The sequence below is a fragment of the Microcaecilia unicolor genome, chromosome 8 (genome assembly GCF_901765095.1).
Source record: "Microcaecilia unicolor chromosome 8, aMicUni1.1, whole genome shotgun sequence".
Lineage (NCBI taxonomy): Eukaryota > Metazoa > Chordata > Amphibia > Gymnophiona > Siphonopidae > Microcaecilia > Microcaecilia unicolor.
Window position 1 is genome coordinate 27,690,188 of NC_044038.1, and position 23,077 is coordinate 27,713,264.

Here is a 23,077-nt window from a genome sequence, read left to right on the forward strand (position 1 = left end):
AACAATTATACTTCCACAGAGTAAATAACTTTTGAAATGATTGCTTTTTACAATGCTTTGTCACTTCCGCTTTTAACATCATTAAACTAATCCCCAATTCCCATCCTCCCCTCCCCTCCCCTCTTTCCCCCCCCCCCTTCCCTTATTAGCAGTCTTTATGTCCTTGTATGTTCACTGATGATGCTGACCAAGTGAGATATGCTTCCCAAATCTTTTGGTGTTGGGCCATTCGTCCTTTATTCATAGCTGTGAGCTTAGACATCAATTGTATATATTTCAGTTTTTCCTGTACCCTTGAAATGTCAGGCAAGCTAGGTTTTTTCCATGCCGCCGCCAGTACTAGCTTACCTGCCACAAACACTTGCGTGGCAAACTGATGCACATGTGACTGGATTGCTGGTGGTTTAAAATGAAGTAGGCAATATTCTGCCTTTAGCTGAAAGTGTGTGGCAGTCACTAGATTTATATAGTCCACAATTGTCTTCCAGTATCTCTGTGCGTGTACACATGACCACCATACATGATACATATCACCCTCACTTCCACATTCCCGCCAGCATTGGGAGGAGCCCGACCCAAACATCTTAACTAAGCGACTCGGGGTATGGTACCAACCATACAAAATTTTATGCCCATTCTCTACCATGGTGCTAGAGATTGATACTCTAAGTAAGGATTTAAGCGCCCTTTTCCATTGTGCTGGCTCAAATATAGTACCTATTGCCATCTCCCACTTATGTGTATATCGTTCTACCGGGTTTTCTCGGGCCATGAGTGCCTTATATATTCTAGATATACCTCCCTTATTTCCCCCGCTTGTCATTCCTTTTTCAAGTTGTGTCTCAGTCAACTCAAGTTCTTCTCTCGCTTTACATTTAATAAAGTTCTGCACCTGATGATAATGAAAGGCCTGTATGGGAGAAAGTCCATGTTCCTGGCATAAGTGCGAATAGGAGGGGATCTCCCCCTCCTCGCACGTCTGTCCTAATGCATACAATCCCATATCTTCCCAATCTTTATATACACTGTTTGCAGTTCCTGGGCCAAATTGGGGTGCATATCTGAGATATGTATGTTTGAAGTATTTGCGTTCGGGGAAAAATTGTTCTCTAACCTTATACCAGATTTTCAAGGGCCCCTGCAAAAGAGGGGGACTTCTCTTAATCAGGCCTCGCAAAGTATGTTTTGGTAACCATGGTATAGCTTTAAGTGGGTACGGCTCTAGCCAGCTTTGTTCTATATCTGTCCAGATTTTCCCTGTGTTCTGGGACCAAATTGCTAGGATTCGTAAGTGGGCTGCCATATGGTAGTCTTGAAAAGATGGAACCCCCATGCCCCCCCTGTCTCGAAATTGGTACATCATTTCACGCCTTACCCGGGGTGGTCTTTTTTCCAAATAAATGAGAATATTCTACCTTGCAAGCCCCGGAAAAAGGCGTCCGGTATCTCGACTGGGAGGGCCGTGAATAAGTATAACAATTTCGGGAGTATTATCATCTTTATTGCATTCACTCTGCCCACCCAAGATATAGTCAGCCCCTCCCATCGTTCTAATTCCCGGAATAGTTCCCGCACCTTACTCGGAAAGTTATATTCAAATATTTCTTCCACCTGACGTGGTATGTTGACCCCAAGGTATCTAATATACTTAGCTGCCCATCTATATGGAAATTGTTTTCTTAATATGTCTAAAGAAGTTTTAGGTAGATTTATATCAAGCGCCTCAGACTTTTCGAAATTAATCTTAAAGCCCGATAGCGCTCCATATGTCTGAATTTCATCTTCTAGCGCTGGGAAAGCAGTCAGGGGATCCCTCAAAAGAAGTAAAATGTCGTCTGCAAAGAGTAGTATCTTTGTTTCAATGCCCCCTCCCACAAGGCCCCGTATTCCTTGGTGTGCTCGTATCCTAATTGCCAATGGCTCCATTACTAGAGCAAATAGCAGGGGCGACAATGCGCACCCCTGTCTAGTGCCTCTATATAGAGGAAAAGGGCTGGTCAATGTGCCATTAACCCGCACTGCTGCACTGGGGGTCTTATATATTAGATGTAGCCATTCCGCAAAGCGCCCTCCCACCCCTGCCTCTTTTAATACTGCAAAAAGAAATGGCCAACTGACCCGGTCAAAGGCCTTCTCCGCATCTAAAGATAATATACATAGAGGTGATTGGAGTGTTCGGGCCCCCTGGATGACCTGCAGGGTCCTTCTAATATTATCAAATGTTTGTCGTTCTTGCACAAAACCTGCCTGGTCTTCATGTATAAGTTGTGGGAGATATCTTTGCAGCCTAATGGCCATAATTTTGGAGAATATTTTATAATCTACTCCTAGCAATGAGATGGGTCTGTAGGAGCTGCACTGCTGTGGGTCTTTGCCCTGTTTATGAAGAACCGTGATCGTAGCCAGGTTCCATGTCGGTGGGAGGCCTGTATTCTCATCCAATGAGTTAAACACCCGCACCAATAGAGGGGCCAATTATTTTCCAAACGTTTTATAAAATTTATTTGTGAACCCATCTGGCCCCGGAGCTTTATGAATGGATAGCCCCTTGATCGTTAGTTCTACCTCTTCTTGTGTTATGGGTTCCCCTAATATTTGATTTGCCGCTTCTGGGAGTCGTGGGAGGTCTACACTCGTTAGGTAGGCCCTAATTTCTTCTGTTTCGCTGCTCCCCTCAGCGCTGTATAAGTGCTGGTAATATCTGCTAAAAGCTGTTTCTATAAATTCTGATTCAGTGTGTATCCTTCCCTCTGCATCTCTAAGGCCACTTATCATATTTCTGCTAGTGTGTTGGGCTAGTTTATGAGCCAGTAATCTGCTGGGTTTATTCCCAAATTCAAAATATAATTGACGCACCCGTTGCAATTTTTCTGCCACATCTGCTAGCTCTAGGTCCTGTATCTGTGTGCGGATGTTATGTGCCTGTCCCCTGAGTTCCAGTTGGTTCTGCTCTTTCCCCTCTTGAATTAACTGCTCAGTCTGAGTAAGTAATTGGCGTAATTCAGTTTCTCTAGCACATCTTTCCTTCCATCTCTTTGACCGTAGGGCTATCAAATGTCCTCTTATTACCGCTTTAAATCCCTCCCAGAGCACTATTGGGGAGACCTCCCCATTATCATTAAACTGGATATATTCCTGAATTTTCGTTTCTATCTGGGATATGTTAGATGGATCCGCCAGTAGGGCGTCATCAAGGCGCCACTGCCGTTTCTTCTTACTAGGGACTGGGTCCTTGATTGTTAGCGTCACCGGTGAGTGATCCGACCAGGTATGTGGAAATATAGATTGCTCACCTATTGATCCCAGCAAGGAGGCATCCCCCAGCCACATATCTATTCTAGAAGACGATTGATGTACTATGGAGTTGTATGTGTATGCTCGCTGAGCAGGGTTATCTTTTCGCCAGTAATCTATAAGCTGCCAACGTGTTATGAACTCATGTAGTTTTCGCCTATCTTGTTTGGCATAACTCGCCTTGCTTGCTGTATTGTCTAACAAAGGGTTTAAAGTAAGATTAAAGTCACCTCCCACCAGTAAAGATCCCTCAACATGCCTGGCTAGAATCTGGTCCACCTTCTGGAGAAAGTCCCCCTGATTTGTGTTGGGACAGTATATATTCACTAGTGTATATGTTCTCTCCCCCAGTGCAAATACTATCAACAGATATCTCCCCTCTTTATCTTTTATGACCTTTTTTATTTCCCGGGGCTTACCACTGCGAAATGCCACCAGTACCCCTTTGCTTTTTGTATTGTCTGTACTCGAGGCAAAATGGATGATAGGATATTTCTTATTGGTGCATAAGTATTCGTATCTAGGTTTAAAATGAGTCTCTTGTACCAATCCTATGTCTACCCCAAGTCGCTTTAGTTCACGAAACAGTAGTTGTCGTTTTCTGGGTATATTCAGCCCCCTGACATTTAGCAGCATACACTTAATATCCCCCATTAATACTTATCATGTAATCTTACGCTCTTCCACCATGTTTTTAATTTGGCCAGCAGCATCTTCCATACCCATTACTTGCGCCACACATAGTCTGCTTTTGTTCCCTTCTATCCCCCCCACAACCTCCCCTCTCCCCCCTCCCAGCCTCCCCCCGTGCATTCTAGGCATCACTTTACAACCTACTCGTGTGCCTACTCAGAGGAAGGAACAGCTGGCGCTTCCTCGGGGCCTCACCGCAACAACATTTTTGAAACTACCTCATGTCCAACGCTGGAGTGGTATTTCACATAGTCAACTTCAACTTCAACAACAACTTTAGAGTTATTAGCATTCCCTGTAGCATGCCCTTTTCCTCCTCATGTGATCTGCGATGCGGAGTGCTGGCGTTGTAGTCTTTTCGGGCCCTTCCCTACTCTCTGCCATTTCGGCGGGAGAGTTCGAGTATTGGATCTTACTCCCGGGCCTGCCTCTCGCCTCTCCTCCAACTCAGCCGTTTCCGGGCAGATTACTCTAGCTTCTGCGATTGACCGGATTTGGTGCATTTTTCCATCTTTGTAAAATACCAGGGCAAAGGGGTGCCTCCATCTGTATTGTATTTTAAGTTCTCTAAGGTGTCTCGTGAAGGGTCTCAAATCTCCTCTCCGTCGCAGCGTCGCTGCTGCCAGGTCTTGGTATATTTCAATGTTGTAAGAGTCCCATTTAAAATCCTGAGTTTGTCGCGCCAGTTTTAGTATTTGTTCTTTTAGTTTGTAGCTTGTGAAGCAGGCTATAATATCTTTGGGTTTATTGCCTCTTATCGGTCCCAACGCCCGGTGTGCTCTTTCCAGCTGCACTGTCACATTTTCCTTCGTAGCTCCGCTGTTAGTGAACAATTCTTGCACAATTTGTTGAACTACTTGCTCACTATCTTGATAAAGTGGTGTTTCAGGCAAGCCTCGAAACCTCAGATTGCTACGGCGGCCTCGATTCTCCAAGTCCTCTATTTTGTCTAATAACAGTTGTTGATCGCCCCGCAGTTCAGCGATGTTCTGATCCAGCGAGCTCAGGGCCTCGCTGTGGACCTCTATTTGCGTCTCCGTTTCCTCCAGCCGTACTCCCAGCTCTCTAATCTCGCTTCTTAGATCAGTGCCCAGCTTTGCCACCTCTGTGCGCAGCGCTTTAAGTTCTGCGCTAATGTTTTGCAGCCATACTTGCAAGCCAGGTTGCTCTTCCTCTGCGGGGTCTGTCATCACTTGTTGTTCCACTTGCAGCTCCTGTATTTTGAGCTTTTCCGTGTTCGCCGAATCTCTCACTTTTCGTGCGTCCGCCATTTTGTTTTTCGGCGTTGTCGCGCTTCCCGCGAATGCGAATCGTGAAAGATCAGCTGTTGTCCGACAGTAAGTCATATGCTATCGAAGCACCGTTACACCGGGTAGTGCTGCTGGTATTTTTAACACTCCAGCGTTGTCTTAAATTGCAATTATAGTCGTTTTCGCCGCGAGGCCACCGGAGCTATCAATTCAAGCGTCCATGCTGTTTGGTGACGTCACTTCCTCCTTTTATTGGTTTTATTGAAGTTCTTTTTCTTTTATGTATTGTACTTAGATTATAAACTGTTTTGACCTACATTGTGTTAGCTAAAAGCAGTATAGCAAGTTTTTAAGACATAAAATAAAATAATAACACCCACGCTTTAAAAAAGACACAAAGATGCAATAAACCACCAAATGTTTTATTTCCGAAACAATCAAGGCCAGAAATTAAACAAATATAAACAGAGAAAATTACAGTAGATGCCTATCCCAATGTTTCCCCATGTCCGTTTGGTTTATTTATAGGTCACCCATATAAAACTGAGTCCAATGCCTGGTGAAATCTAAGTGCAAAGCATCTAGCGCTGTCCCCTGATCCAACTCTCTGGTCACTAGGTCAAAGAAATTGATCGGATTCATCTGATGACGACCTTGTCTTTGTGTCCTATCACCCCATTCACCTAGAAAAGCTCACTGTGTAAAAGGAACCACACCACCACAGACAACACTTCAACACAGTCAAGAATTTAGACACACTTAAACGCTGCATACTGCCACTTTAACAGATGTTTAACATATTCTGTCACTGGCTAATATTACATCTTGGCTTCGTGTGTGACTAATGTGTTTATGTAGCTCAGCAAACATATTCCACAGCTAGCTCCAAGAAATAAAGAAACGTTAACCTCAGCCAGAGCCTGATTTACCTTAACAAAGAAATAAGTTTACTGGGGTTGGTGAGTTGGCTACATCACCGAGGTAACATACACAGGCCAAACCTTATAGTCAATGGATAGTGTTGGGGTCTTTAGTTCTAGAAGAAACCCAAGTTACCTGGGCAGTCCTAGGAGATGTGCCCATGGGTGGAGTGTAGGAATGGCTGCGCTAATCAAGTAGAACAGGGACATTACCAAAAGCTACCCAATTAGCTCAGCAGTAGCGCGGGAGCCTTTACCATCTCCTAAATAGGTGGCGATGAGGTCTCCCGTGGTAATGGCTATACTAGTGGGGAAATTAGCACATGGCCATTACAGAAAAATATGGCAAGGTGGCCATTTTGCTGACGTGCCAAAAGTGGCTGCAGCATGCAGAAAAGCCACGTGCCGACACCAGTGCCGGCCACTTTTTAGCGCAGCCTGGTAAAAGGACCACTTAACGTATGGTTAACATGCAAAAAAAGGCTTCTGCGCAAACACATCAGAGGGCCCTGTTTACTAAGCCGCGCTAAAAATTTGCGTGCCAACACTAGAGAGACACCCCTAAGGGTGTCTCTAGCGTTAGTGTGCGTTAATTTTTAGTGCATGCTAAAAATGCTAGGGCGCCTAAGTAAACAGGGCCCAAAGAATTTTGCAGTATTTTCCCTGTTTAAGTGCACTATACCGTGCGTTATTGAATTTTTAAGAATTTTTCTATCTGGGGACACGGCAAGGGAGGAGAACAGGTGTGGAAGTGTTAGCCAGCTAGCATGTTATAATTATTGCACGCTAACACAAGGTTAATGCGGGAGCATTTACTGCTTCCTAAATAGGAAGTAGTAAGTTCTCCTGCTTTAACATTTGGCAGGTTAACAAGCACTAATGGGAACCACGACCTGCAAAAAAACACAAGTGAGAAAGCCCGTGCAGAGTAAAGTTTGCAGTTATGGCATAGTAAACCCTACATTAAAACACATTTAACTGCAAATTTTACTGCACCTTAGTACGTAAGTACATAAGCACCGCCATACTGGGAAAAGACCAAGGGTTCATCAAGCCCAGCATCCTGTCTCTGACAGCGGCCAATCCAGGCTTCAAGAACCCGGCAACCCCCCCCCCCCCCCCAAAAAAAAAAAAATTAATAATGTTCAATGGACTTTTCCCTCAGGAATCTGTCCAAACCCCCTTTAAATTCCATAAGGCCAGCTGCTGTCACTACATTCTCCAGCAATGAGTTCCAAAGTCTAACTACACGCTGAGTAAAGAAAAACTTTCTCCTATTTGTTTTAAATCTACCATATTCTAGCTTCATCTTGTGTCCCCTGGTTTTGTTGTTGTTTGAAAGTGTAAACAATCGCTTCACATCTGTTTGCTCTAATCCGCTCATTATCTTGTAGACTTCTATCATTTCATCCCTCAGCCGCCTTTTCTCCAAGCTGAAGAGCCCTAACCTTCTCAGCCTTTCCTCATAGGGAAGTCGTTCCATTCCCTTTATCATTTTCGTCGCCCTTCTCTGCACCTTCTCTACTTCCTTTATAAAAGAGTCCCAAGCTCTTACTCGATAAAGTCTTCAACAGATGTCTTAAGATATAAAAAGTTTGTTGGAAACGTAAAGTAAGTTGCACCTTCATCCAAGAAAAACTGGGAAAAAAGATATTTCAGGGTAAACGGTCCTATTTTTTATCCAGAGACAAACTGATCACCCGCCTCTCCTGATTTCTAAAGAAAGGGTGGAAATAGCATGAAACACACCAACTTCCCACTCTGTGTACTTGCCAAGAATTATCACCCACAGTGCAAGAACTGTCTTGCTTTTTATGGGGTCCTTTTACTAAGGTGCGCAGAAAAGTGGCCTGCGCTGGTGTAGACACCTGTATTGGACACGTGCAGGTTCATTTTTTCAGCACACCTGCAAAAAGGGCCTTTTTTGGCCGAAAATGGTCATGCGGTAAAATGAAGATTAGTGCGCGTCTATTTTGGGCCTGAGACCTTACCACCCCACCCCCCCCCCCCCCGCTGACTTAGTGGTAAAGTCTCATGCGTTAACCGTGCGGTAATCGTCAGCGCGTGTACAATCCAATTACCGCCTAGTTAGCACAGTGCACCGGAAATTGTCTGGCGCGCATAAATAATGAAATTACCAACCGGGTCACATAGAGGCATATTTTCAAAGCACTTTTGGAGGCTAAGTTCCATAGGTTTCTATGGAACTTTGGGAGGCTAAGTGCTTTGAAAATGAGCCCCATAGTAGCCAGGCGGTAATTCCAAATTGGCGCATGGTGGGTGCGCGTAGGCGCCTACACAGCTTAGTAAAAGGGCCTCTATACTGTTTGAGTTGCTTAAATATTTTTGTTTTCTTACCCTACCTACTGGATCCTTTTTTTGTAACTTAGGGTTTGACCTAAGGTACCTGAAATTGGATATTAGCCCCATCTTTATCTCTGTGCTAAACTAATCCTCGTGGAGATACAACCATGACAGAAGTGCACAGCACCGACATGCTGCTCTGTGGCTCGACACCATGAGGTGCACAAGAGCAGAGAAGACCTACCCACAGAAAACCAAAATGTCACGTCCAGAGATCCTGTCCCTTCCTTACTCTGATCTACCCTCAGAATTCCCCAAATGTGCTTTTCAAGTGGAAGCTCTGGGGCAAGTGAAAATGTCTATACCTAAAGCACACATTTAGTTTCATAAACAGTGCACAGAAACTGTGAATCCACCCAAACGCTGCCCAACAGCATTACATCTGGGTCATGTACACGTACGCACCTTCTTTTCAAAGTGCATACTTTTTTGTACATAGCCCCAGGGTAATTTTACAAAAACCTTTCATAGGCATAAAGGGCCTTTTGCTATATGCATAGAACCGTCATATTCTTGCATGTTTTAAAAAACACCCATACACATTTACACGTTACAGGAAGTCTACGCTACAAAAACACATGGGAGGCTATCCAGCTAATTTTTGAAACAGAAGGGCGCCCATCTTCCGACACAAATCGGGAGATAGGCGGCTTTCTCTCAGGGCCGGCCAAATCGGCATAATCGAAAGCCGATTTTGGCCGGCCTCAACTGCTTTCTGTCGCAGGGACGGCCAAAGTTCAAGGGGGCGTGTCGGTAGTGTACCGAAGGCGGGACGGGGGCATGCTTAAGCGATGGCCGTCCTCGGCTGATAAAGTAAAAAAGAAAGGCGGACCTGATGAGCATTTGGCCGACTTTACTTGGTCCCTTTTTGTTCACGACCAAGCCTTGAAAAGGTGCCCAAACTGACCAGATGACCACCGGAGGGAATTGGGGATCACCTCCCCTTACTCCCCCAGTTGTCACCAACACCCTCCCACCCCAAAAAAACCAAATTTAAAAACATTTTTTTGCCAGCCTCTATGCCAGCCTCAAATGTCATACCCAGCTCCATCACAGTACTATGCAGGTTCCTAGAGCAGTTTTTAGTGGGTACTGCAGTGCACTTCAGGCAGGCAGGCGGGCCCAGGCCCATCCCCCCCACCTGTTACACTCGTGGTGGTAAATGGGAGCCCTCCAAAACCCACCCGAAACCCACTGTACCCACATCTAGGTGCCCCCCCATTACCCTTTAAGGGCTATGGTAGTGTTGTACAGTTGTGGGTAGTGGGTTTTGGGGGGCTCAGCACACAAGGTAAGGGAGCTATGCACCTGGGAGAAATTTGTGAAGTCCACTGCACTGCCCCCTAGGGTGCCCGGTTGGTGTCCTGGCATGTCAGGGGGACCAGTGTGCTACAAATACTGGCTCCTCCCACAACCAAATGGCTTGGATTTGGCTGGTTTTGAGATGACTGTCCTCAGTTTCCATTATTGGCGAAAACCAAAGGTGGCCATCTCTAAGGTTGACCCAAATGTTGAGATTTAGCCGTCCCCGACCGTATTATCGAAACGAAAGATGGCCGCCCATCTTTCATTTCGATAATACGGTCGGGGATGCCGCTTTACGAGGCCGTCCTTAGAGATGGGCGCCCCCGTTCGATTATGCCCCTCTATGTTACCGTCAAAAAACAAGTGCCTTTTTGGACTTCTCCAAAGACATAAAAAAAAAAAATCAAACCCATAAATTCCCCAAACTCAAAGAAACACCAGCTCCTTACTCTCCTTCCCATGTCTTTTACCTGAAATTTGAACTGTTTACCTACCACTCCCAGTCATAAAGTGGAGGAATAACCTAATGCTTAGAACAGAAGGCTGTGAACCAGGGACGTCCAGTTCAAATCCCATTGCAGCTCCTTGTGACCCTGGGCAACTCACTTAATCTTCCATTGCCTCAAATATAAACATAGCTTGTGAGTCCTCCAGTAACAGAAAAAATACCTACTGTACCTCAATGTATACCACTTCAATAGCTTGCAGGCGGTATATTAAACAAAATGAAATATCAACCCTAAGTACAGCCAGTATCATACAAGGCCTTTTCTCCTTCCTCTCTGATTCTTTCAAGGCCCCCACTAAATTTAGCACCCGGAGCCCCCTTCTATGTCTTATTACCAAGCTTTCTAATAATACACACATAAAAACTAGTGAAATCCCTACCCCAAATATCTGGTGTCCTCAAGCTAAGTTTAGGCAGCAGAGAATGACAAGGCCCACACACACTCCCCTACCTACTGAAATACCACAGACCTAAGGGGAAACCCAGTTTAACCCTCACTTCCCCAGAGCTCAGAATTTATTGTACTCATCTTTTGCATTTTCATTCTTCGACTGTTTTTGTCTCCAGTTCCCTCATTAGGAGGCTGTTTCGTGCTTCTAACTACCCTACTACACATGAAACCGCATTCCCTTACCCCACTCCTGAATTCACCCCCTCCAATCTCATCCCTTGCTCTAGCATTTCTTTTCTCACAAATGAAAACATCACAATGGAATAGCACAATCAATAGATCACAATCATTGAACAGGGGGAAGTGAGGCTGCAGCTAGGCTTGTCCTCAAAGTATTGCGTTCTGATAGAGCCACTCCATTGTTATGTAAGTTGCACTGGCTGAGATTGAAGGGGGGCAGACTCAAGAAAAATGTCAGGAAGTATTTTTTTACGGAGAGAGTAGTGGATGCTTGGAATGCCCTCCCGCGGGAGGTGGTGGAAATGAAAAAGGTAACGGAATTCAAACATGCGTGGGATAAACATAAAGGAATCCTGTTCAGAAGGAATGGATCCTCAGGAGCTTAGCTGAGATTGGATGGCAAGAGCCGGTAGTGGGAGGCGGGGATAGACTTATACAGTCTGTGCCAGAGCCGGTGGTGGGAGGTGGGACTGGTGGTTGGGAGGCGGGGATAGTGCTGGGCAGACTTGTACGGTCAGTGCCCTGAAAAAGACAGGTACAAATCAAGGTAGGGTATACACAAAATGTGGCACATAGGAGTTATCTTGTTGGGCAGACTGGATGGACCGTGCAGGTCTTTTTCTGCAGTCATCTACTATGTTACTATTAAAGCCAGGCTCATTTAAATTATGTGTTTTTGTATTTCATATATTATATGGCACGATACCAGATTACGTGCAGCCCTTAATAATTATTCCCCTACGCAATATAACCTCTGGTTCTAGGGACTACCTTAGACTTCATCTTCCAGATTGCAAGACAATGCGTTGTAAGTCAGTGCACACCACAGACTTTAGATACCAGGATCCTAAGTGGTGGAACTCACTGTCAATGGCAGTCAAGGGTCACCCTGATTACTTGGTATTTCACAAAAGACTGAACACTTTCCTCTTTGAGAGGTTTCTACCCATTGATGGAGTTTGTCAAGATTGCGACTGGCCATCAATGGTTTATTATTTAGTTCTTAGTCGTATCTTATTTGTGCTACTCTGCTCTTACTTGATGTTTTATTTATTGTAAGCCACATTGACTTTGAGTATGTTCGGGATAACGTAGGGTATAAATATCAAAATAAATAAATCCTTGTCACATTAGAAGACAAACAGCTTAGTTGGAGAGTTCTGAGAACCGTTTTAAAATCCCTCATACCATCCACAGCTGGAGTTTGCAATTGGTTGCCAGCGGAGGCAACAGCATATCGGGCTGCCTTTGGCCAGCCCCCGGGTCTTCCCTCTGCCACAACCCCATCCCACAGGAAATTGTTTCAGAAAGGGCAGGATGCGGCAGGGGGAGGGTCCGGGAGCTGGCTGAAGGCAGCCTATCGTGCTGCTGCTTGCAACAAGTGTGGGCTTTGCAGGGCTGTGGGGAAGTGACAGCGGTGACATGAGAGCGCAGTGTGGGACCTGCACGGAGGGGGAAACAAACTGGATTGGAGGTCTGGAAGAGATGCTGGCCAAGGAAGAGATGCTGAACTTGCGGGGGGGGGGGGGGGGGGGGTGCCGCCAAAGCAAGTTGGCTCAGGCTGGCCCAGCCCCACAAGCTTTATAACTATGTCTTTTTTTATACCCTACGCTGTCTATTAAAATGTTCAATTACGTCTTTTGTTGACATTGTAGGTAGTATACTATGCCATACTTTGTATTGTTATTTGAATATTTTTACTGCTGTAATTGCCTATAGCTCATGTTTGATCAATCCTTACTGTAACCTCCTTGAGTGAATTCTTTCAAAAAGGCAGTAAATAAATCCTAATAAATAAATATATTGTCTGGAGCTGTGATGTTCTTAAAAAATTGGGCGACACCAAAATGTTCTTCCACTTGAGCAGCAAAAGAGGTTGTTAGGGAAGCATGTGGCAGCTCTGAGCACGCCTTGGACAGCAAGGCTGATTCAGTGTCAGATAGATGTGGTGACAGGAAGCCAGAAAGACACGTTGACTGAGCTAAAGGGGGAAACTGAAAGCAGATATTTTCTCAGAGGGTTGTTGAGACAAGAGAACTCATCTCTAAGCTGAATGACAACATTGTTGACTTGGGGAGGTAGCAATGTTCCCTCTAAGCTGTGCGCGAGTCCTCCAACTGCATTCGTGCATGTAGAGGGTGGTGCTTCAATATCGTGTTTCCAATTGACAGACAGGTTCCAAGGAGACCTGCAGAGCTTGCCTGTCCCTCGCTATTGAAAGTGTGATACTGAAACAGCACCCCCCACTGGCAGGACTCCCGCACAGCTTAGAGGGAACACTGGAAGCAGAGCAGCAAGTGGAGAATGAGGTGGCCGTGATTAGTAAATGCATGGACAGACTAGAGACAATGTCGGAAGAGGTGCAGGCTAAGTTGGAAGACAGAGACTCACACCTGTGAGGGGGACCTCAAGACTGAGAACTGTCATAATCCCTACTGCTGGTATAAAAGCTGTGGCCCGTGTATTTGCATACCGTAGCCAAGTTACTGTATCAGTTGAAAGTCTCGTAGCAGTTTCTGACCGCAGTACGTGTCTTGGATGGTAAACAGTCAACATACACATGTTTCCAAATTGATTACAAATTTTCATATGATTCAACGTTTCTCATCTTCCAATTTCATAAAACATCTCAGTGTATACTAATGTTTGAGTCATTTCTTTAAGTGAAAGCAATCTATGGCTCTATCTTGTTCAGTATAAAATACTTTCAATACTACTGAACCAAGAATTAAATTGTTTGTATGGAAAGTTTTCGCCAATGGCGAACAGTAGGATCTCAATGATCACATTTAGCTCTATAAAGGGCCCCTTTTACAAAGCGGCGGTAAACCCCAACACGGGCTTACCACTCACTAAACAGGAAGTATCGCTGGTGGTACTTCCTACCAACAGCACGCCGTCATATCCAGCACTACAAAAATATATATATTTATTTTTGTAGTGCCAGGGTGTATCCAGCAGTAATCACTGCCTGTTTACCGCTGAGTTAGCGTGGGAGCCCTTACCGCCACCTCCATGGGTGGCGGTAAGGGCTCCCCCCCCCCAAAAAAAAAAAGAAAATGGCTGTGTGGCAAGTGCTTCACTTGCTGGATGGCCATTTCCTGCAGAAAAGAGGCTACCCTTTTATCAGCTGCGGTAAAAGGGGGCCTCTGTGCATGTCAAACACACAAGCCGACACCAGCGCAGGCCCCCTTTTGCCGCTACTTGGTAAAAGGGGCCCTAAATCTTTTAATTTGGAGCTCTTTGAGGCTTTTCCTTCTCTCTTTCTTTTTTTTTTATACTGAGTGGATCATATTGATTTAGTAGTTATCTTTAACTACATTCCTAAATACATAACACACACCGAATAGAGCGCAATAATATATAAAATAATTAATATGAATTGCATATACCAAATCATGGGCTCCTTTTATAAAGCCTTGCTAGTGATTCTGGCGCAGCAAGTGCGATGAAGCATTTTCTGTGTGGGAATCGCTAGTGCAGCTTTGTAAAAAGCAGCCTCATATTTTTTAAGGAATACTGATTCATTTTATTTAACTATTCAACATAAAAATAATATGCATACACATAAAAAAATGATCACAAACAGTAAAACATAAGTGAATGTACATTCTAAAAATTTATGACAACTTTGAAATGAATAGTAATAAAAAATGATAAACCCACACCCCCCACAAATCAGACTGCAAGAGATCTCGGGACAAAACAACCAAACTACCTTGGAGCCCTGTTTTTAGCGTACACTAAAAATTAGCACTTGCTAAAAATAGAGACACCCATTATATTCCTATGGGTGTCTCTAGCGTTAGCGTACGCTTAGGAAACAGGGCCCTTGCTTGGAACAAAGAAATACAACAGCAGTAGATCAGACAACTTAAAATACATTCCATTAATTCCATCGTAGTCCGTAAGGTATGTAATTACTCATGGTAATGACATGAACCTATTTTAAATAGTCGTATAACAACTGTGTTTGCTGTGATTCAGTCTCACTTCTGTATGTTAATCACTTCCTTACTATTTTAATAAATTGTATATCCTACATTCTTACATTATCCATCCTAGACCATAAGACGTATCAACACTCTCTTGTCACATAACTGCGTTTACTATTTGCATCTTTACTTTTATCTAGTCGGCAGAAAGGGGATAATATCACTATTAAACAGTAATAATTTCCTTTGTGTCCACTGTGTCTTGCTGCCTTATTTTCACTTCATACCTTTGCCCTGCCATTGTATTTTAATCTTCACAGACCTTAGTCCTGAACACCCTAAGCTTTGGCAGCATTTTGCACAGCACAGAGAGTAGTCTGTACACAGCACAAAAGATGCCATTTTAAAATTACTTTCCCATCTCATGTCTGACAACCTGATGTCATCATGGTGGCATGAAACTACATAAAAAGAAATTGTGATACGAACTGGCAATCCTACTGTGCCAATATTACAGATTTTTTTTACATTAACCATCTCTCCCTGATGAGGAGGATGCTTCAAAACGCTTCTTTTTATTATGGGGCCCTTTTACTAAACTGCCCTAGTAAATAGGCTTGGCACATCCGGATCTTTCCTGTTTTCTATTTATTGCATTTCTGGCCGAGCACTTACAGCCTCCTATTTAGGTGGCATTAATGGCTCCTGTGTTATGGGGGTGGTAATGTCGGTGTATTAGCTGATTAGTGCACCCATTCTCTGCCTCTGACATGCTCCCTCCAAAACAAAAGGAAAACATAAATATCGCACACAGCGCACACAGATAGTTTTAGAAAAACTAACGCAGAATGCTTTACCGCATCCTACGTTCAGCCATTTGTTTTCACTCGGCGAATAGTTAAGCTCTGGAACTCATTGCCGGAGGATGTGGTAACAGCTGTTAGCATATCTGGGTTAAAAAAAAAAAGGTTTGGACAAGTTCCTGGAGGAAAAGTCCATAGTCTGTTATTGAGATAAAGATGGGGGAAGCCACTGCTTGCTCTGGGATTGGTAGCATGGAATCTTGCTATTATTTGGGTTTCTGCTGGGTACTTGTGAGCTGGATTGGCCACTGTTGGAAACAGGATACTGGGTTAGATGGACCATTGGTCTGACCCAGGGGTCGATGATCAGAAGCAAAAACGCAGGCACTAGAGGCCATCAGCACTGGATTAATGCCTGCACCCCAGGATCAGAACCATGTGCTCGCCGGGTCTGATCACTGATTGCATGCAAACAAGGGTCTCCCGTATTCCTCCCTTCTGATCAGCGGGCAACGCACCAAACAAGGGCACTGCTCTTGCTGCAAACCCTACTCCAGCTCAGAGCTGGCGTTAGGGCTTGTCAGCAAGAAAAGAATGGGGGAGACAAACAGAAGAGACTTGACGGATCCGGGATTTTCTCCCAGGACTTTCAAGCTAAGTCTGCCCCCACCCCCCAAACACTAAAAAGACCCTGGTGGTCCAGTGGAACCGCTAGCCCTCCACACCTGCACCAGCACCCCTCCCCTTGCAGCCTACCTTGTAGTCAGAGGAGAGAGGAACTAGCACTCCCTCCCTCCCTCCCTCCTCTGTGGGTGCCTCCTCAAAATGTGCCCTGCCCTGCTTGGTGCATTCTGGGATGCACTTAACCCTTATATGGAAGTTAAGCCCTGCCCAGAGCATCCCAGGATGCACCGGGCAGGGCACTGCCATTTTGAGGAGGCATCCACAGAGGAGGGAGGGGTGCAGGTGTGGAAGGCTAGCGATCCCATTGGACTATCAGGGTCTTTTTAGTGTTGGGGAGGGGCTAGCAGTCCCACTGGACCACCAGGGTCTTTTTAGTGTTTTGTTTTGTTTTTTTGGGGGGGGGCTTAGGTTTGACTTGTCTGGGAGAAAATCCTAGGCCTGTCAAACCTCTTCTGCTATTTGACAGGTCCAGGTCTTTTTTTTTTTTTACATCCCGGACCTGTCAAACAACTTCTGTGGGAGGATTGTGCCTCCCGTAGAAGTACCCTATGATCACTGCTAATAGCACGCCTAAAATTGCATTCTATTTACTCAGATCATAGGGCTGTTAATGCCCCACGCTGTTCCGGTGCTAATTTTTGAGCACTGTTTGGAACAGCGCAGGGCTTCTGATCCTCTGCACCCCAGTATGGCTGTTACTACTACTACTAATCATCATTTCTATAGCGCTACTAGACGTACGCAGCGCTGTACTTATGTTCTGTGTTAGGCGTGTGTTGGTGCCTGACACAGCTTAGTAAAAGGGCCCCTAAATTATTTTTAAACATGTAATAATGGATTATTAAGGGATTCATAAAACAAAAAAAAACATGGTAATGTTTTTCTCAAGACATAATCTTATAAATTACCCCATCTCAATCAGCAATCCAGCTAAACCAGTATGACTGAGCATGAAGTAATACATTTTAAAGAGGTTGTTTACTAAAGCTTAGCTCGAGTTATCTGCAGCAGGGCCCCTAGGAATAAAATGGGTCCTGCTGAAGATAACTCGAGCTAAGCTTTAGTAAACAACCCCTTTAATCTCTACGTTAACATTGAAAAACTAGAGTCTGTAATGTTATGTTCTAAATCTCTGGTCCAATAGCAAATTTGTAACTACTATAAAGTTTAACATACCAAATCATCTTTTTTTTTTCATTAAGTTGTTTTAAGGAACATAACATTATAAATGAATATGAATTCCGTGAAGTCTTTAAGCACAGGAAAATAGGATTTTTTTTTTTTCAAATTGTAAATTTATAAATGTCTTATCTTTTTATAATATGCATCAGGTCTAGGAAATACCGAGCAAGATGTCCAATTCCAAAGATAGTAGTCACCAATAAAGAGAATTTTTGTATAAAATTAATGTAATGTCCCATGGTAGACCTTTACAAAAATCCACCTAATAGCGATATTAACCCCTTTCTGTTGACTAGATAAAAGTAAATAGATTTGCGGTAGCAGTACACAAACAGTAAAAGCAGTTATGTGACAAGAGTGCTGAAACGTCTTATGAGTAGGGTACACAATGCAGGGAATGTGGGGGTAGAATAGTTTGTTAAAATACTTATGCCCCTGTTTACTAAAACACTAACGCGGCTTAATAAACAGGGCCCTTATGAAGTAATTACACAGAGGACTGAGATTTGTTTAAATAGTTTAATGTCATTAACTGAATCATAGCAAACACAGTTGCAATAACAAAACTATTTTTGCAAAAACTTCATTGGCTACCAGTACAATACAGGGCTACATTTAAAACTCCATGTCTGATCTTCAAGGCCCTCATAGGAAGTGACCCTGAGTGCCTGAACAATAAGATGATCCTCTACACACTTCCAAGGACACTAAGGTCCTCTCAAGGGCTATCACTAACCACACCCTCTCCAAAAGACAGCAAGCAAGCCTTCTCCAGAGTAACCCCCACACTGTGGAATGCACTGCCTGAAAGGCTCCGCTTAACACAAGGCTCTCTCTACTTCAGGAAGCAGGTGAAAGCTTAGCTCTTCAACCAGGCCTTTAATGGAACAAGTAACTAACTAGTTAGTCTCACTCATACACACACACAAGGAGTGACCCGGGCTGCACATACTGCAGCAGGACATGTTTATCCACTCCCCCAGCTGAGATAATATTTAACCATCTCTCTGACCTTATGCTCAACTTTCTTTAGTCACCTTACGCTCTAACTCTTCTTACTCTCTTACCTATCTATATGTCCCATCTTTGCTTATACCCTTCACTGTCAATTAAAATGTTCTATTACGTATTGTGTTGACATTGTAAGTATAATACTATGCCACACGTTGTATTGCTATTTGAATATTTTTACTGCTGAAATTGCCTATTGCTCATGTTTGATCTATTCTTAATGTACATCGCCTTGACAGAATTCCTTCAAAAAGGCGGTAAATAAATCCTAATAATAATAAATAAATAAATCAGACCACCTAAATAGCAGGCCTATCTTTGCCCGCTATAAAAACTTAACCAGCAAGCGCTGAATATTGACATGGCTGGTTAAGTTTGAGCCAGATATTTAATACCAGTCACCAGAAACGGATCAGCACCGATCGCAGCATTTATGCAGGCTGCCTTCCAAGGGCTTAATTATCAGCCCTCACAGTGTATGTTGCCAATTCAGTCAGAAACGGGCCCTAGCAAGGTTTTCCTCGGAGTGTATATGTTTGAGAGAGTGTATGTGAGAGAGACTGTGTGAGAGACAGTGAAAGTGCGAGTGTGTGTGTGTGACAGAGAGAGAGTGAGACTGGGTGTGAGTGTGTGTGTGAGAATGAGTGTGTGCCAGGGGTCCCCACCCCCTCCCTCCGAGTTTCAGGGTCCCCTCCCTCCCTCAGAGTTTCAGGGTCCCCTCCCACTCTCCCTCCAAGTTTCTGCGTTCCACCCACCCAGTTCCAGGGTCCCTTCCCTCCCTCCCTACCACAGTGCTTCTGCCGTCCACCAGCTAAGTCCTGGCCTGACCCACAGCCAGCAGGAGCTCCCTCATACTGTCTCACTCACAGACATTGAGAGGCAACAGCAGGGCTGACAAAGCCACGGGCACTCAGCAAAATAAAGTTCGGCTCCCGGTTTTTTTCTGCGCGTTTGCAGCTGTCAGGTATTTCTGTGCGGCTTTCACCGCCATACCGCCTTTCTTGTTTTCCCGAGTTCTTCGCTTGCTCGGCCGCCAACCGCGAGACACAGAGAGGGTAGGCAGTGCGCAGGGTTGCTTACAACTATTTGCGTTGGTTGGTTGCCTTACCTCTCACTGTTCCGCCCTCGTCATCATGTTTTGACGCGAGGGCGGGACAGAGAGAGATGGTGACAGATTGACGAACCTTACGAACCCTTCACTTCAGTGAAGCCACTGAGTCAGCTTCAGAACGTTGGCGGTGGAAATTATTATAGTAGAGACTAGTTGGGGAATTTTGTAGAGAATGCAGATGGGCAGCCGGAGTCTGAACTGGTGAGCACTTATTCACTATCACGTGCTTAGAGGGGGGCTCACGAAGTTTGCTGGTCGGAGCTACTAGGTAAGCTTCGATTTGGGTGAGGAAGATGCTGGGCCTGTCATTCTCAGCCTCTTTATGTTTCTTTAGTTTTGATATACTGTCATTGCTTGTCATGCAGATCACAGTGGTGTACAAAACAATTGGGTAAAGTTATCTCTACCTGAGAATGGGGATTTCCAGCTGGGATATACACTCTTTATGAGTCTGGGAAAGGTTGAGCATCAAAGAGTTTTGTAGTTCTTTACAAAGAGTACGGTTTGGGGGATAACAAATGTTTTTGTTTTCTGCAGGTAAGACACCATATAGAGCAGAGAATGCGGGAAGGCCTGTGAGCTTTTGAAGAGGGGAAATTTGATAGCATCATTGTGGATACCAAATGGGACTGGTATCATGGCTCTACATTTATTTATTGGGATTTATTAACTGCCTTTATGAAGAGATTCACCCAAGGTGGTATACAGCATACAGGAGCTGAGCTTGGGACTCCCAAGAGGAATATTTACTTGGCTACAGCTCAAAGTGGAAACGTGACTTGTGTGGACATGGACAGGATGATTTGTGTGCGTGTCTGGGGTGGGTGAGAAGGTGCAGAGCGTGCTTTGATGGACACTGCAGTTTCCGTTTTTCATAGGGTTCTTATGCACTTTATATGGGCATGCAAAGCAAATATGGGTTGGCTGCAGAATGTGCTTAAGGTGGGCTGAGCCCGAGGGTACGTTACACACACAGTACTGGGGTGTGTGACAGTGACATGCCTTTGGGAGCAAGTAGTACAGTTTTTGTCAGGCATTTTTTTCAGTAAAACCCAGTGTTTTATAATTCATTGGATTGGGAATGACCCACTTACTATAGGGATGGAGAATACTGATGCATGTATTAAGTTTGGAGCAACTGACCGCTTTCATTGCAAGTTTGGTAAAGAGGAGGCACTTTTAAGCAATTTAGTGCTTTATGATAACTCCAAGGTGTGGCAGTGAGATACTTAATGCAATTGTTATGGGAGGGGGAGGGAGGAGGGTCTTCATTGTACTGTCATGTTTGAAGCATGCTCTTATTATGTTTGAACTGTTAATAAATATGGATTGAACACCAAATATGTAACTAAGTTACTTGGTTGCTATTTTAACTCCTCCCCATTCTTCCAGCAAATTAACCTGAGGATTAATATATTATGTACATGCCTGAAGTTCACTGCAAATATTACAGCCTGTTTGAACAGCACTTTTTTTTTTTAAGCAACCCTTCACTAATTTCTCTGAAACTGTTCACTTTAGCTCAAACATCTGAATTCAAGACGGGGGGGGGGGGGGAGGAGGAGAGGAGGGGTTGGGTGGAGACTAGTGAACCACATCAAAAGGACCTATTTTAAAGCTCCTATGATCAATACATAACACTGGGTTTGGGACATGGAGATTATCACAAGAACTAATGATTCCTCAAACACAATCCTCATAGCGGTGTCAAACAAACAGTACTATGCAAAACTTCTGGGTTATTTTTTATTATTGCTGAAGGATAAACAAGGCCATGGTGTTTTGCAAAACGACCTTTGCTCGGAGCATCCGAGTGCAGTTTATCTTAATCATGGTCTGACGTCCGATCATCTTCAACTACAAAAAGTTTTTCCTACAGTGCTGGAATTACTGTATCTGCACAGCGATCCTACAAATAATGCACAACATGACCCCAGGTGCTTCATCTGTTCTGTCTCCCAAGCTCTGTAGAGCTTTCGCTATTTTTACACTACAGTAAACATTAGCTCTAGCGCAACGCTGCAATGTTCAACTCCTTTAAAACAAACTGCAATCAGAACAAATTACAAGGATTGGATTGTTTCAACTGATAAATGTATATAAAACAATTAAGATGTGAAACAACGCCCCCTCCACCCCCATACACACACACAAGGCTTGAAAGGGGAAGGAAACAATAAACAGTATTCATTTTATTTCGTGCGTTTAGAATTACTTTTTCAGTGATCTTCCGCCCATTTTACGCTTATAAACAATTCCATGTCATTCAACGTACGCAAGAGACAACTAAAGCAAAAAAAACTGCAAAAGACTTCTTAAATCTGATAGTTGCACAGTGACACGATGCATTTGATGAGACCCGCAACAGGCCTCTGATAGGAAGCGGAGAAGCACTGCAGCAGCGGCGGCGGCGGCCTATGCAACATAACCTACCCTCAGAGGGAGCGGCTGTTCCTGCCACGTTCTGTCCACGAACAAATGCGGTCAGACGGGGATTAAGCTGAGACTGGAGCAAGAACCTTACACGGAATTTCTGCACCTTTCCAGGCAATGCATCTCACAGTATCTCACAACCAGCGGCGCGTGCACAGCCCCTCCCGCCGAACGTTCCTGGGCAGAGATTGAGACAAGCCACGCCCCCGCCCTGACGTCACCAACTCCTCGGCGATGGCATCTTCCCCCTTCTCCACCCAGGCGCTGGTTGGCTGGCGGAGGCTGGAAATGGATGAAGGCTGTGGGATCTGCTTTACATTGAAGGCGTCCGGTCTTTCTATTTTATTTTGCATCCCCCCCCCACATTAGATAACATGTAGTAAGAGAAAGTGGAACTTGTATAAGTATCTAACATCGGTATTGTTTTTATTTATTTATTTGCTGCATTTGTACCCCACATTTCCCACCTATTTGCAGGCTCAATGTGGCTTACACTATGTTGCAAAAGGTATAATCATAAACAGAGTAAGATATTCGGATATTACTGTTAGTTCAAGTATTCCTTTAATAATACACCATCCCCCAACACACACATCCAGATTAGGATATATGGAGCTTTCATGACTTTAAAAAGTTACAAGTTAAAAAAAACATATCAAGCTTGCTGGCATCAGAGGCCTGATAAACCATGCTATACTGCTCTTGTTTCATGTGGTTCCCATCATTTCTTGAACTACTATGTCTAAAACATGCAACATGCAACCTATATGGTATATCGAAATTGAACTTCCTCGCTCTAATATTAAGACTATTCCTACTTGCACTATAGTGCCACCCGTTAACACTAACTATAACAAAACCACCACAGTACTTCACCCATTAGATGGTGCACTGGTAGCCTGTATTGAAATGTGTGTGTGCCTGAGCCTCACCCTTCCCCAATATCGAGCAAA

General features: G+C 44.3%; 1 protein-coding gene across 4 annotated transcripts in view; it reads right to left on the reverse strand.

The window, feature by feature from the left end:
* EEF2K (eukaryotic elongation factor 2 kinase) overlaps positions 1-22,298 on the reverse strand; it is an 88,103-nt gene extending 65,805 nt beyond the window's left edge. For all 4 annotated transcript variants that reach the window (XM_030211670.1, XM_030211668.1, XM_030211669.1 and 1 more), the window contains exon 1: positions 22,125-22,298. The gene's annotated coding sequence lies outside the window, so the exon portion shown is untranslated. The remainder of the gene's footprint in view (positions 1-22,124) is intronic.
* Positions 22,299-23,077: the final 779 nt, after the last annotated feature.